This window comes from Crocuta crocuta, unplaced genomic scaffold, assembly GCF_008692635.1.
Source record: "Crocuta crocuta isolate KB4526 unplaced genomic scaffold, BGI_CrCroc_1.0 scaffold7, whole genome shotgun sequence".
Lineage (NCBI taxonomy): Eukaryota > Metazoa > Chordata > Mammalia > Carnivora > Hyaenidae > Crocuta > Crocuta crocuta.
In genome coordinates, this window is record NW_027531904.1 from 720,705 (window position 1) to 736,596 (window position 15,892).

General features: G+C 44.1%; 1 long non-coding RNA gene and 1 other non-coding gene across 3 annotated transcripts in view; both read left to right on the forward strand.

Annotated features, from left to right (window-relative positions):
• Positions 1-15,892, forward strand: part of LOC144240133 (uncharacterized) — a 145,304-nt gene that overhangs the window by 21,758 nt on the left and 107,654 nt on the right. The gene's annotated exons all lie outside the window — the stretch shown is intronic.
• On the forward strand, positions 3,550-3,680 carry LOC144240177 (small nucleolar RNA SNORA18). Its single transcript, XR_013337638.1, has one exon. It is a non-coding gene; the product is annotated as a small nucleolar RNA SNORA18 (small nucleolar RNA).

Consider the following 15,892-nt stretch of genomic DNA (forward strand, 5'->3'; position numbering starts at 1 on the left):
GTCCAGCCAGCCTGCTGGAGAGTCAACGCCCAGATGTGGCACAAACAGCAGTGTTCCAGAGTCTGAAAGAACCATGTGAGCTGGAACAAGAGGCATCTCCATGAGAAACACTGTGGACTGATGACCAAAGAGGCTTCCTAATGCTTGATTATCACACATAAGCCAAGACCAGCACAAAATGGAGGTGGAGGATGAAATAAAAGGTGGGGGTATAGTATGGTAGGGGTCCAGTCATGTCTGGATTTCTGGTCAACCCAAATGGATAGCATTTAGAGACAGATTTAGATTGATTGAACAACAGGTGCATGGGTGGCTCAGTCAGTTAAGGATCCGACTCTTAACTTTGGCTCAGGTCATGATCTCATGGTTGGTGAATTTGAGCCCCACATTGGTCTCCACTGCCAGTGCGGAGCCCGCTTTGGATTCTCTGTCTCTCTCTCTCTGTCTGCCCCTCCCCTGCTTGCTCGCTATCTCTCTCTCTCAAAATAAATATACATTAAAGAAAAAAAGATTGACCAGAAGTAAAGAATTGCTAAATTTCTTACACACTTGAGTTTATGGTTGCAGATCGACCCCTGCTATATGTGGAACATTTTGCATACACTGTCGTTGGGTTTATTGGTGGTTGGAAGCCCCACTCAAGAATATATGGACCAATCCCAGGTTAAGCCCTAAGGATGCGGGCTGAGTGCAACTTTTTCTGGGTACATTTTTACCTGCCAAGTAGGGTTGCTTGACCCAAATGGAACTATCAGAGTTGGAATGAATGTGAAGCTTTTCAATGGGGTTTTGACAACATCCTACTTCTTTCCAAAGCCAACAAAGCCGGTTGCTGGACTCAGAGACAGAACCCATCAAACCTAACAGGAACGGATGACTGTATCTCTGTCCATACCCGTTGACTTTCTCACCATCCGTGCCTCTCGCTACTGGAGCTCTCCCACGTGCCTGAGGCACAAAAGAAGACACATGTCACCTCCGCAGAGCAGGAATGTGGACAGTTTGGGGAATAGTCAGTGCTTCTTCCCAAGAGAGTTCCTTTCCTCTGCTTCCTTCCTATCACTGTATTTCAGTGCCAGGCCATCCAAATGGATTCACTTCTCTGGGGATATGTAGCATAGGGATGGAAGAATCCAGTGCAGGGAGAGTAATGTATTTGAATGTGGGTGGGCATAATGGAACCACTCAAATCAGAGGTTAAGGGTCCGTATGACATCGGGAGCTTGTCTAGACTCGCTCCTACAGCTCCCACTGCCTTTCCCCATTGTGCTCCCGAGGCTCATTCAAGCTGGGAGTTTGGCTGCCAGACCTGAGCCTCTTCCTTCTGACCTCTGGCTGATGCGCGCAAGTACCTGTTCTTTTCACTGGGCACACGGATTCCATGACGCTCTGCGTCACTTTCCAAACACAAAGAAGAATTTCATCCCTGGCCCCTGAGTGAAGGAGCAGAGGTGGGCAAAGCCCAGAGGTGGGTGGGAATCCTGGCCCCATCACTTTCCAGTGGGGGTGTTCTGAGAATCAGGAACTTGAGATTTCTCCAGTGTCAAGTGGGGGGTTAATCACACAAGCATGCGGGTTTTACAAAGTTCTGGTAAATCAGGAAGTTTTGTTCTTTATTCTGGGTTGAAACCGAGAGGCTGCTGGGTCTGCTCTTGCTACTTGTGTTGGGAGGGGAGGAAAAGAAGGTGGAGAAGGCACTGGCTGTTTGGGGTTGGAACATGGAGATCTTCGGCCATCTAGCAGCTCTTGGTGGCTGCCGTGCAAGTGGCACCCCATCCTTGAATTGAATCAGGGGAGCGATTCAAAAGGTTCGTCCGCCCTGATGGGGGGCTATGGAAATCTCACTCAATTCACAGCCCCTCTTAACAGTTCATTTGAAATTGCATCTAATTTAGGCTCATTCATAATTGCCTTTGATGTAAATAACTGCGAACATGGAAGAGCCCATCCCACAAGGCCTGGTAATTACTTCACAATGGAAACCTAACTGTAGGCACGTCACTGTTGCTATGACAACCACAGAGAAGCCCGGTTGCCCACGGTTACCTATGTTAGCAGATGTCACTGGTACTTGAGTCTTAGCTTGAATGAGCCTCAGGAGCATAATGGGGAAAGGCAGTGGGAATTGTGGGAGCGGGTCTGGATGAAAGGACCTTCTTGCACTTACAGGCATCTCTGATATGCTTTTTATTTTCTTGCCGCTGATGGGTTCATGAAGAGTGTCTCCTCATAGGACCATTGAGTTGTCCTCTCGGAGCCAGAAAGCTCTAAAATGACCCCTCCTCTGAAAGGCCTTTCTTTTTTCTTTTGTTTTAAAAATTCTTTGTTACATTAAAAAAATAGGTAATATAAATATGTGGCTCAAGCCTCAAAAAGCACCAAAGGCGTATGGGGGAAGTTCTCTTTCCTATCCTTCCCTCCCATCTACCCACTTCCTGTTTTTCCCCAAAGGTATTTTTTTATGCCTCTACAAATCAATACAAGATATATTTCCTTTCCTTTTATTTTTATACAAAAGTATATAATACAGAAGAATAATGTATCATACACACTGTCCTTTACCTTGCTTTTCCCCTTAATATATCTTGAAATCGTTTCACATCAAGTTATGAAGTACTTCCTCAATCTTTTTACAGTGCAAAGTATTCCATTATATGGTTATGCCACATGTAGTCAACCAGTCCCTAGTAATGGCATGAATTTTTTTTTTTTTAATTTAATGTATGGGGGTTTTCTTTTGAGAGAGAGAGAGAGAGAGAAAGAGCATCAGCAGGGGGCGGGGGCAGAGAGAGAGAGGGAGACACAGAAACTGAAGCAGGCTCCAGGCTTTGAGCTGTCAGCACAGAGCCCGATGAGGGGCATGAACCCACGAACTGTGAGATCATGACCAGAGCCGAAGTCGTATGAGCCGAAGGTTGTGAGGAGTAGTCTTGCATTAATGCCATTTTGCATGTGTGAGTTACCTGTAGAATAACTTCTAGATCTAGAATTGCTGAGTGTATGGATTTGTCACTTTAAATCGCCATCCATAGATCTAGTACTGATTTGTGTCCCCCCAGCTGTGCATATGAGGCCTGCGTCCCCACAGCCTCACAAAGAGTATTTTGTCCAACTTCTGGGTTTTTGCCAATCTGGTAGGTGAGAAATGTTATTTCAGCAGGGTTAAAATCTGCACTTTTCTTGTGTGTATTAGATTTTATTGAACTATCTGTTCATATGCTTTGTCTATTTCTCTATACGTTTGTGGGCCTCTTTCTTAGGGGAAGCTCTTAGGATATTAGGGATATTATGTGATACGAATTTCAATTCTTTTTTCCCTTTCATTTGTCATTTGCCTTTGACTTTGATAGGAGAGCATAATGAAAAATGAGCACGGACTCTGGGGTCAGGCTGTCCAAGTTCACATGCCAGCTCTGCCAATGGGCTGTGTGACTTTGGAAATTTGCTTCTCTGTGCTTCATTTTCCTCATCTACAGAATGGGGGTCATGGTGCCAACCTCCTATGGCTTTTGTGAGGATTAAATGCTTAATATATTTAAAGTATTTGTGGTTGAGGTCTATCCTGATGGGGCTTTTTCTGTCGACCTACATCGTTGGAAACACCTCATAGAGTATAAGTGTGGTTTCCTTTATTCACAGAACTATTTGTTAGGTCTGTGGGAAAGAACTAAAAGACATCTATCTGCTAGAACACTGGAAGACCTAATGGTCAAATTTTTAAAATCTTGGGTATTGGAGTATCCCAAGAATCTGTATAGTTCTAGAGTGTGCTAGTTTAGGGGTGAATATGATTTGAAATCATTCACATTTAGAGGGTGTTTGAAATTAAGAACCAGATAGATCCATCTACTCTGACCCTAAACATGGCCCTAAAGTAAGAAAACAAAAACAAAAACGACACTGGATCTCAGAGATTACAGGTGGGGAATTCTTGAAGTATGTCCATATTCAAGTGGAGATTAAAGAAGCCCAAATGAAAGAACTCTGGATTGATGGAAACAACTGTGGATTGAACAAAAGTTCTTTTTAAAGGGCTATTTTGAAGATTGTGATTCTGACTCGGAGGAACCATAGTGATTGGGAATGGAAGGAATCACATGTTAAAATTCTTTTTTTTTTTTTTTTTAATGTTTTTTATTTATTTCTAGGAGAGAGAGAGAGAGAGACAGCGTGAGCAGGGGAGGGTCAGAGAGAGAGGGAGTCACAGACTGAAACAGGCTCCAGGCTCTGAGCTGGCAGTCAGCACAGAGCCCGACGCGGGGCTCGAACCCACGAACCGCGAGATCATGACCTAAGCGAAAGTCGGACGCTTAACCGACTAAGCCACCCAGGCGCCCCATCACATGTTAAAATTCTTAAATAAAAATTTATTGAGTTTAAATTTAAAAAAAGTATTTGTAACAATGCTCTGTATGGAACATAGTAAATTCTATATTTGATACCTCTTATTTTTTATGGTTCCTAGAACTTTTTTATGGTTCCTGGATTTTGTGTCATAGTTAGAAAGGCCTTAAGAAACTTCCCCTATGCTCTCCTTTGCCATGGCCATGACTTTTTTTCACATACTCTATCAGGAAAGTCATGGTAGCTGAGTGGTTATGAGTACTAGTTTTTTTTTTTTAAGTTTAATTTTATTTATTTTGAGAGAGAGAGAGAACCCCAGGCAGGCTCCATGCTCAGCGCTCAGTGCAGAGCCCAACTTGGGACTCAATCCCACGACTCTGGGATCATGACCTGAGCTTAAATCAACAGTCAGATGTGAAACCAACTGAGCCACTCAGGAGCCCACCTCCACCCCCTCCTTTTACTTTTATTATTTTTTTAATGTTTATTTATTTTTGAGAGAGAGAGAATGTGAGCAGGGGAGGTGCAGAGAGAGAAAGGGAGACACAGAATAGGAAGCAGACTCCAGGCTCTAGGCTGTCAGCTCAGAGCCTGATGTGGAGCTCAAACCCACGAACCATAAGAATCATGACCTGAGCCAAAGTCGGACACTTAATCAACTGAGCCACCAGGCACCAACCCCNTTGAGAGAGAGAGGAGCAGTAGTTTTTGAGTCAGGCAAACAAGTTTCAGTGACAGCTCTGCACTTACTAGCTAAGTGACCTTGACCAAGTCATTTTGTTTCCCTAAATGAGGATTAAAATGATACCCACTTATAAGGTGGCAGTAGTACTTGGGACCGTGGCTGCTACATGGTGAGTGGGAAAGCAGAGTAAATGGTGGCCATTGCTTTTGCTAAAATGGTACCGGCCACACTTCAGTCCTTTTAATTTCAATTCTCTGCCTTTCCAGTTCCCTAAGTGCAGGGACTATGTCTTGTTTTGTTTCTGTTTTTGTTTTTCTTTAATCCGCAGAGATCCGCATGGAAGGGCCTCAACAAATGCTGATGGATGAATGAATAGGGAAGCAGGCTTAAAGCACTTTAGAGTTGCTTAGTGTAGATTATCGCTGGCGGTTTACAGAGGAGAAAACAGAGTCAGAGTAATTTGCCCAGGGTCAGAGTCGGAATGGGACCTGGAACTTACGACTTCCAATCTTTGAGGGGCTTGTTCTTATTTTTTCTCGAAAGTATATTTATTTTTGAGAGAGAGAGGGAGCACGAGCAGGGAAGGGGCAGAGAGAGAGGGAGAGAGTGAATCCCAAGCAGGCTCCACAGTGTCAACACAGAGCCCAACTCAGGGCTTGCCCCCATGAACCATAAGATCATGACCTGAGCCGAAATCAAGAGTTGGGCGCTCAGTGGACTGAGCCACCCAGGCGCCCTTTGAGGGGCTCTTTCTGCCCACCAAAAGGCAGCAGTGGGTTGCAACCTTCGACGCCATGTTGGCCCGAGACTAAGACAGGCCATGTTCAGTATCCTTCACAGCAGACATCTCTACCCATTACTGCACATCGGTGTCTTCCACTCTGGCTTCTGAAATATCATTCATTTTCCTTGTTTTTGGTGGATCCATTAACAACAACAACAACAACAACAAAACCTTTGTGGAATTGAATTGAATTCTCTGGGCCTTGGCTTCTCCATCTCTAAAATGGGAGCTGTCGTTCATTTATCTGCTTGCTCCTCAAACGAACATTGATAGATAGAGACTCTGTGGACTTGATCTGAGGACTTGATTTGTGCCTATGGTGGACACGGAGGCTGCAGAAATGGATAGAGCCAGAGCTTTGCACGTGGAGAGCCACCAGCCCAAGACCCCATCAACAGCGTCTGCCTCTTCTTTAGATCGCTCGGACCATACAGAAGCCCGAACCCGGTGCTTTGGAGAACACAGCTGAAGAGCTGTTTATCTGGCTCAGGGCAGAGCTAAGGAAACTTCAGAGTGGATGTGACATTTGAGCTGCCTTCTGATGGATAACTAGGTGTACCAAGTTCATTGACCTTGCGCTGTTTATAGATTTACCTTGGCTGACGATGCCCTTTATATGACAGGCCTTGTTGGGAGCAGATACAGAGATTATTCAGGAGCTCAGGGCTTTGTACTTCTTTTGTTATTAAACAAATGTTTTAATGTTTATTTTTCAGTGAGAAAGAGAGACAGAGCTTGAGCGGGGGAGGGGCAGAGAGAGAGGAAGACACAGAATCCAAAGTAGGCACTAGGCTCTGAGCTGTGAGCCCGAACTCACGAACTGTGAGATCATGACCTGAGCCCATATTGGATACTTTACCGACTGAGCCACCCAGGTGTCCCAGGGCTTTGTACCTCTTTGATGTGATGATGGTTCCTTGAGCCAAGGCTTGCAGCCCCCTTTCAACTTCTGTCCCCAGTGTGGGAACACCAGATTTAGCGAATAAAAATACAGGACTCTAGGCAAATTGGAATTGGAGATAAACCATATTTGTTTGGGACATGACTGATACTAAAAATTTATTTGTCGTTTATCTGAAATTCTAGGTTGACTAGGAAACCTGTATTTTGTCTGGCGAACCTACCGCAGTCATACACGCCACACATGTCTCAGTGCTGGGGTCCCTTTTTTTGAGCAGGTTGTTTCCTGAGACAGAAAATTCGGGATGGCTCATGCCCTGCTGCTTCACTCAGCATCCATATTGTTCCACGAGAAAACAGACACCTCTTTGTGATTCTAAACATTGAGAGGGAAGGCCCCTCACTGCTGCCATCAGAGGAAACTGCACCCACCCTCTTATTTCCTGCCTGTGCAGCCCACCCACCATGTTAGTGTTCTCCAGATAGGAGGAAGACACTGGTGTCTCTGTTTGCCAACAGACCCCAAACTCCAGGAGATATGCATTCCAAGAATGCTAAAGTTTGGGGTGTCTGGGTGGCTCAGTTGGTCGATGGCTCAGGTCATGATCTCACAGTTGGTGGGTTCGGGCCCTGTGTTCGGCTCTGTGCTGACAGCTTAGAGCCTGGAGCCTGCTTCGGATTCTGTGTCTCCCTCTCTCTCTCTGCCCCTCCCCTGCTCATGCTCTGTCTCTCAAAAATAAATAAACATTTAAAAAACCCTTCAGTTTCGGGGCACCTGGATGGCTTAGTCGGTTAAACATCCGACTTTCACTTAGGTCATGATCTCGCGGTTCGTGGGTTCGAGCCCCGCGTCGGGCTCTGTGCTGACTGCCAGCTCAGAGCCTGGAGCCTGTTTCAGAGTCTGTAACTCCCTCTCTCTCTGACCCTCCCCTGCTCACGCTCTCTGTCTCTCTCTCTCTCCTAGAAATAAATAAAAACATTAAAAAAAATAAAAAATAAAAAAATAAAAAACCCTTCAGTTTCTTGCTTCTCTTCCCTGGTTGGTGGTGGGAGGTGAGCCCCGAAGGAGAGTTTATCTTCTCTTTAGTCTGCCATGTGGGCAATCTCAGAGTCTTTTGCTCTGGGACTCCAGATCTTCATCGATTTATGATAGGGGAACATCCCAATATACCCATTCTTCGTTGAAAATATTGTAAATTGAAAATGTATTGAATACACCTAACCTACCAAACATCACAGCTTAGCCTAGCCAGCCTTAAATGTGCTCAGAATGCTTACATTAGCCTACAGTTGGGCAAAATCCTCTAACACAAAACCTATTCTATGCTAAGGTGCTGAATATCTCATGTAATTTATTGAATACTGTACTAACAGTGAAAGATGGAATGGTTGTATAGGTACAGAGTAGTGGTAGGTATATCAGTTGTTTTTCCTAATGATCCCAGGGCTGACCAGAAGCTGGGGGTCTCTGCTGATCACTGGCATCATGAGAGAGTATTATACTGCGGGTGGCTAGTCCAGGAAAAGATTAAATTCAAAATTCAAAGTATGGTTCTCACTGGACGGAAGTGGCCTCCTGGACAGAATGTGTATTGCTGTTGCAACATTGTAAAGTCGAAAAATTAGAAGTCAAGCCATTCTAAGTCAGGGACCATGAGTATAGGTAAAATTTAGGGGTGGTAGGGAAAGCCTATTTAATATCCTGTTAAACAGGCTTTCACTGAGAAGGTTAGGAAGCAAGACTGATGGGGCATGCATTTTATATGATCTGGTGTTAGGACATATTGGTACCTCTCCTTTTCCCAGAAGGCAATTTGGCAGGTATATCCAAAGGCTTCAAAATATTTATACCCCTGTAATGTAACCTTCTGGAAATTGGTTTGTGTCTCAGGGAAGTAATCTGAATACAACAAACAAGAAACTGCTCAAAGATATTTATTTCAGTGTTATTTATGATGTGAAAAAATTGGATCCAACTTAAAGTCAATAATGGACCTTTCACTAGTGGGATTATATGTAGCCAAAATAATAGTGTTCATGTTGAATCAGGAATAACATGGAGATGTGTTTATATTATGAAGTTAGGTGGAACTAAATAGGTTGCAGGGTTGAATGTACAATATGATCAACCTAAAAAATCTGGACAGAATACATACACCAGTGTGCTGCTTTAATTATCACTGGGTAATAGGGATTTTCATTTAATTGAAATGTAAAAAACAAAACAAAACAACAAAACCAAACTTCTAGATAAGGACAGAAAAACATGAGGAAGAAAAGGCATATGGGTGATTTCATTCTTTGTTTTGGGTTATCAAAAAATACAATTTGATAACTTAGAGTCAAGACCATCTAGCAAGTAGGGGCACCTGGAGGGCTCAGTCGGTTAAGCATCAGACTTGGTTTAGGCTCAGATTATGGTCTCACAGTTCATGGGTTCAAGCCCCACAGCAGGCTCTATGCTGACAGTGCAGAGCCTGCTTGGGATTATCTCTCTCTCTCCCTTTCTCTCTGTTCCTCCTGTATTCTCTCTCTCTCTAAAAAAAAAAAAAAAAAGAAAAAGAAAAAAAAAGCTGTTCCTCATCCAACTTCTCCCCACTCCTGGGGAACCCTGTCCAAGTCTTTAATTTTTCCTCTAGGTCAAAATAACATACTCAGGTTGTCACTTCTTGATTTATTGGTTTTAGGCATTATCTATTGACTTCCTGATAAGATAGATGAAGATTTAGGTCTCTTATACCCTTAGTGGGTAAATAGTGGCCTTCAAAAGTTCATGTTCATCCAGAATGTTGGAATGTCACCTTTATTTGGACATAGGATCTTTGTTAGGTAATTAAGTTAGGGATCTTGACCTGAGATCATCCTGGAGTTGGGGTGGGCCATAAATCCAGTGACTGGTGCCCTTGTAAGTTGAGGAGAGGACCCACAGAGACACGTACAGAGAGAGGAAGGCTGTGTAAACACTGAGGCAGAGACTGGAGTGGCACAGTCCCAAACCAAGGACTTTCAAAAGTGGTTGGGGGTCACCAGAGGCTGGAAGAGAAGCATGGAACAAATTCTCATAGTCTCAGAGGGAAAAGACCTTGCCAATATCTTGATTGAAGACTTCTACTACCTTCCGGAATTGGGAGAGAATAAATTTCCATTGTTTTAAGCCACTGAGTTTGTGGTAATTTGTTATGGGTAGCCCAAGGGGAATAATACAGCCCCTGTCTCCCTCTACTCCCATGTATGCATTATGACTTTTTATTTTTTATTTTTAATGTTTATTTTATTTTTGAGAGAGACAGAGCGTGAGTGGGGGAGGGGCAGAGATAGAGGAAGATACCGAATCTGAAGCAGGCTCCAGGCTCTGCGCTGTCAGCACAGAGGCTGACACGGGGCTCAAACTCATTAACTGTGAGATCATGACCTGAGCTGAAGTCAGACGCTTAACTGAGCCACCCAGGCGCCCCTGCATTATGACTTCTTTTACCCTTTTTTATTTTTATTTTTTAATGCTTATTTATTTTATTTTTGAGACAGAGAGAGTGTGTGAGCAGGGGAAGGGCAAAGAGAGAGGGAGAGAGAATCCCAAGCAGGCTCAGCACCATCAGCGCAGAGCCTAACGCAGGGCTCGAATCTATGAACCATGAGATCATGACATGAGTTGAAATCCGGAGCCAGAACCTTAACCAACGGAGCCACCCAGGTGCCCCAGCCATTTTTATTTTTAAACTTTGCAGTGATCTTTCCAGTGCTAAGCATGCATTTCATTTATAATGGGAGAAAATAAACTTTGTTAGGAACGAGGGCTAAGATGTGAAAATGTCGTGTTTGGGGAGAGCAGGGATACTCAGATTCTGGCTGAGGTTGGGTAAGCATGACTCTGTGTTGAAGACAGATGCTGGTGGCTTAACAGGACCAGAGATAGAAACCACCTGTGTCAGCACAGCTACTATTTACTCCGGAAAGTTCTTGCCCAGGACGATAACACTGTAAACCATTAAATATTTCACTATTTGCTTTGGAAGTTCCTGGAAGCCAATTTATTCAAACAAGAGACTGCACAGTTGGGCACATAGCCCTGTTCTCAGAACATTGACTGTTCCCCTGGGCAAAAAGTCCACTTGCCAAACAGTCGTTTACTGATAAAGACTCGCTCTGAGGCTCCTGCCTTGCTGTGGCCACCACCGATCCTAAACTGTATTAACAGACCAGCCTTAAATCACTTGAACTCAGACACCAAAACCCAGTAGGTATCTGCCTCTGGTCTCCCCCTTCTGAGACCCTCCCAGGCTCGATCGAGGTGGAGCTCCTGCCTCTGCCAGAATTTAGGTAAAAAGCCCGGCTTTGTCTGGTGCCCAGAATATTCCAGTGGCCTTTCAGGGCCATCGCAGTGTATAGGTGTTTGGGTGTGTGTCTGTGTGTGCTCGCTTTTGTGAGCATGTCTTCAGGAGGAAGTGTGTGTCCATGTGTGTGTGCATATGAATGCCAAGCTATGGAACTGAATTCCCTTCCACAGGCAGTGGGAAACTTGAAGACGTGCATAGAGAGATGACGGCATGCCCAGGTCTGGGTTTTGAAGAGATGTGTGATTGCAGGCTCAGGAAGACTCTCAGGGCCATGGCTAAGGGTTTAGAAGACACCCACACAGTCAGGGCACAGAAGTGGACAAGATTGCCAGACAACAGTGCAATGGATTAAAGCTGCCTGCTGATTCTTTGCCATTCTTCCGCCAGGAGGTGGAGACTGTCCTTCCTCCCTTTGAATCTGTGCTCTCCTTGGGCCTCCTGTTGACCAGAGGAAGTGATCCTGAGGCTAGGCCTTCGGAGATTGGTGGCTTCTGACTTCCTCTTTGGAATGCTTCCTTCTGCATCCGACTCTAAGAAGTCTGATACCCTTGAGAACACCATGCTGGAAGGAAGGCCAGACTCGCCATGTGAATAGAGAGGGGCTATGGGGAAATAAGACAGAGGCCCCCACAAAAAGGAGCGCAGCTTTCTTGAAAATTCCACTCCAGTTCAGCCGCGAGCTAAATGGAGCTGAGTGAATGACCTCAGCTGCTGCCACGTGCAGCAGGAAAGCCACCCAGCTGAGCCTTCTCTGAATTCTTGTCTCCCAGACTCTTGAGTGAGCCGAATGGCTATTTTAAGCCACCAAGGCATGGGGCAGTTTGTTATACAGCAATAGACAACCCAGACAAACAGCTAACGTTTCTTGGTTACTCGGTGCACGTCAAGGATAGTAGGTTGCAATATTGTTAGGATGTCCGTTCCCCATGATTTGTTTTACAGATTCAGCGTAATCCTAGCCACTTAGATTTTAATATTCATGATTCTCATTAGCTTTTACCTGAAAGTATTGCCAATTATACATTTAACTTTTCATTCGTAAGTAATTGCTGAGTCAGAAATACTTTTTCAGGGGCGCCTGGGTGGCTCAATAGGTTAAGTGTCCGACTTTAGCTCAGGTCATGATCTTGTGGTTCATGGATTCAAGCCCGACATTGGGCTCTATGCTGTCATCACAGAGCCTGCTTTGGATCCTCTGTCCCCCTCTCACTTGCTCTCTCTCTCTGTGTCTCAAAAATAAACATTAAAAGAAAAAAAGGAATACTTTTTCACTACATGTTAAAGTCAAGATGTTAACAAAGAGATGGGGTGCCTGGGTGGCTCAGTCGGTTAACCATCTGACTTTGGCTCAGGTCATGATCTCGTGGTTCGTGAGTTCGAGCCCTGCATCAGGCTCTGTGCTGACAGCTCAGATCCAGGAACCTGCTTTGGATTCTGTGTCTCCCTGTCTCTCTGCCTCGTCCCTGCTCATGCTCTGTGTCTCCCTCTCAAAAATAAATAAACATAAAAAAATTAAAAAAAAAAGATGTGAGCCAAGAGCATCCAAATTTGTGTCCTAAATTATGTCATGTAAGCTACCTTTCAGTAAAACTTTGGGGAAACAAATGCAGCGCTAGGCTTCATCTTGTTAATCCTTGAGGCAGATGTTACCTGTGTTGGGCAGAGACCGGGCAGTGACATGAGGGAAAGAGCGTGAGGGAGAAGAAGGATGGAGCTAAAGGGAATGCAGGTGTGGGTGGAGGAGGGTCAGATAAGGAAATCGAGAGGGAGCACCAGAGGACAGAGAAGCCAGGTGGCCCCTGCCCTCGGTCTGGGCTTTCTATGTAGGATCTGGTTCTCAAAGAGGGAGGCTAATTTGCATGTGAGCTGGCTTTTGGCTTGAAGTGTGTGTCTCGTGTCCTTCCCTCAGATTCTCCAACCAACGTACATCCAGGTTAACCCACCCCCTCTGCCCCCCATTAACATTTCCAGGTAAAACCTGGGTTTGGGGCAAAGCTTTACTTACTGTAATTTTCTTTTAAAGGGGAGAAGTGGGTAGCAGAGAGAGCGAGAGAGCGAGAGCGAGGGAGAGAGAGAGAGAGAGAGAGAGAGAGAGAGACAGAGAAGCTAGTCCTAATCCATTGAAATTGATTGGTTCAAAATATTTGCCTCCTTGGATTTCAGTAGCCTGGAGAAATCCACCCCTTAATGAGCAATTTCACCGGCTATGAATTAATATGCAAATCTATGCAAATAACGTGCAACTCTTCCCAAGCCTCTCAGACAGGCTTTTGTTTGCAGCAGGATTACTTCACCAAGCCAATTCAATTGGGTAGAAAAAGCCCTTTGCAAATGGGATTTTCATATTAATAAGAGCTGTGGTGGATTAAGTCTCTGGCACTTGATGTGTCTATTTATAACCCTGCATCACAGGACTGGGCAAACTCCAGACAGCACCTTGGAGCTGGAACCCAGGTTTGCCTCTGAAGCCAAAGAATATACAAGCTGTCATCTTAAGTAATGCTCTGCCTCTACCTTTAGGCTGAGGCATTTCGCCGTAAGAGCCAAGCTCAAATGCTAAAATATCAACACCATTTTCTTAATTTCCATTGTAGGAAATTTACAGAGTATATGATATTGTTAGCGCGATGTTTCTTTTTTTTGATGCAAAGTAATAACTACTGACAGGCGGATAAGAATGGAAGTTAAGGGTGCACCTTCTGGGGCCCGGGGCCTGGGTTTGAGCTGAGATCCACTAATGAGATCCAACCCAACCACGAGAATAGGGCCAAAGGGCTTTTTACCTCTCACGTGTCTGAGTTTACCCCTCTGTTAACTCTCAGGGTTGATATGAGGGTTAACTGAGCTCATTAAGAGCACTCCATGCCTGGCACTAAGGAATTGCCTGATAAAGGTTATCAAGTGCCAGGTAATTAATGAAGATTTTAATGGGAGGAAACGTCTTGATGGGTCTGAACAACCAACGTCTTTATGGGTCAGCAGCATGATAAAAGCAATATTTGGCTGTTGTTTTTAGCCGTGTTTACAATGTGACATCTGGCCCCAAGCAGATTCAGGCACGTTGGGGGCGCCTGGGTGGCTCAGTTGGTTAAATGTCCAATTTCAGGTCAGGTCATGATCTCGTGGTCTGTGAGTTCAAGCCCCGTGTGGGGTGCTGTGCTGATAGCTTAGAGCCTGGAGCCTAATTCAGATTCTGGGTGCCTCCTCTCTCTCTCTCTCCCCCACTCAGGCTCTGCCTTGCTCTGTCTCTCAAAAATAAATAAATGTGAGAATTTATTTTTTCAGATTCTAGGCATGTTGAAGAATGGGGAATGCAGGATGTGAAGGAGAACAACTCATTTTGGGAAGGCAAGCATGTTGTTTTTTTCTTTTTTGTATTGGAAATTATTGTAATGAGATATAGTTGACATATAACATCGTATAACTTTAAGATGTACAGCATGTTCATTTGGTACATTTATATATTGCAGGATGATTGTCACTTTAAGATTAGCAAACACCTCTAACAGGTCACATAGTTACCATTTCTTTTTTTGTAGTGGGAACTATTCAGATCCCGTCCCTTAGCAGCTTTGAGGTTTATAACGTGTTCTCTGTGATCACTGTTCTTGGAAGGCAAGCACTCTCCTTATAAAAAATGTTTGCTCCAACCTTTCCGCCCAATTTTTAAACTTCACATTATGACATTTTCTAATATTCGCAAAACTTGAGAATGTTTTAATGAACCTCACGTGCTTATCATCTAAACCCACATTTGTCTTCTACCACCTTTTCTTTTTTTCTTTTCTTCCTTAGTATTTTTTCATTTTTTATTTTATTTTTATTTTATTTTTTAATTTATATCCAAGTTAGTTAGCATGTAGTGCAAAATGACTTCAGCAGTAGATTCCAGTGATTCATTCCCTATATATAACACCCCGTGCTCATCACAACAAGTATCTTCCTTAATGCCCTGTGCCCATTTAGCCCATACCCCCCGCCCAGTACCCCTCCCTCAACCCTTGGTTTGTTCTCTATATTTAAGAGTCTCTTATGTTTTGTCCGGCTCCCTGTTTTTATATTATTTTTGCTTCCTTTATGTTCATCTGTTTTGTATTTTAAATTCCACATATGAGTGAGGTCATATGATATTTGTCTTTCTCTGACTAATTTTGCTTAGCATAATACCCTCATGTTGTTGTAAATGGCAAGATTTCATTCTTTTTGATTGCTGAGGAATACTCCATTGTATATACACACACATCTTCTTTATCTCCATTCATCCGTCGATGGACATTTGGGCTCTTTCCGTACTTTGGCTATTGCTGATAGGTGCTGCTATAAACATTGGGGTGCATGTGCCCCTACGAAACAGCACACCTGTGTCCCTTGGATAAATACCTAGTAGTGCAATTGCTGGGTCATAGGGTGGTTCTATTTTTACTCTTCTCTAGTATTTCATTTATTTGTTTGTTTGTTTGTTTATATTAAAATTTTTTAACTGTTTATTTTTGAGAGAGAGAGAGAGAGAGACAGAGCAGGAGCTGGGGAGGGGAAGAAAGAGAGAGGGAGACACAGAATTCGAAGCAGGCTCCAGGATCTGAGCTGTGAGCACAGAGTCCGGGGCGGAGCTTGAACCCATGACCTGTGAGATCATGACCTGAGCTGAAGTTGAAAACTGAACCAAGTAGGCCACTTAGGTGCCCCTTCCTCTTCCACATTTAAGGATCTTTGTGATGACAGTGGGCCTACAGATGTAATCCAGGATAATCTCCTTGTTTTATTTTATTTATTTAAAAGGTTTATTTATTGTTGAGAGTGAGAGCGTGAGCAGGGGAGGGACAGAGAGAGAGGGGAATGGGGACA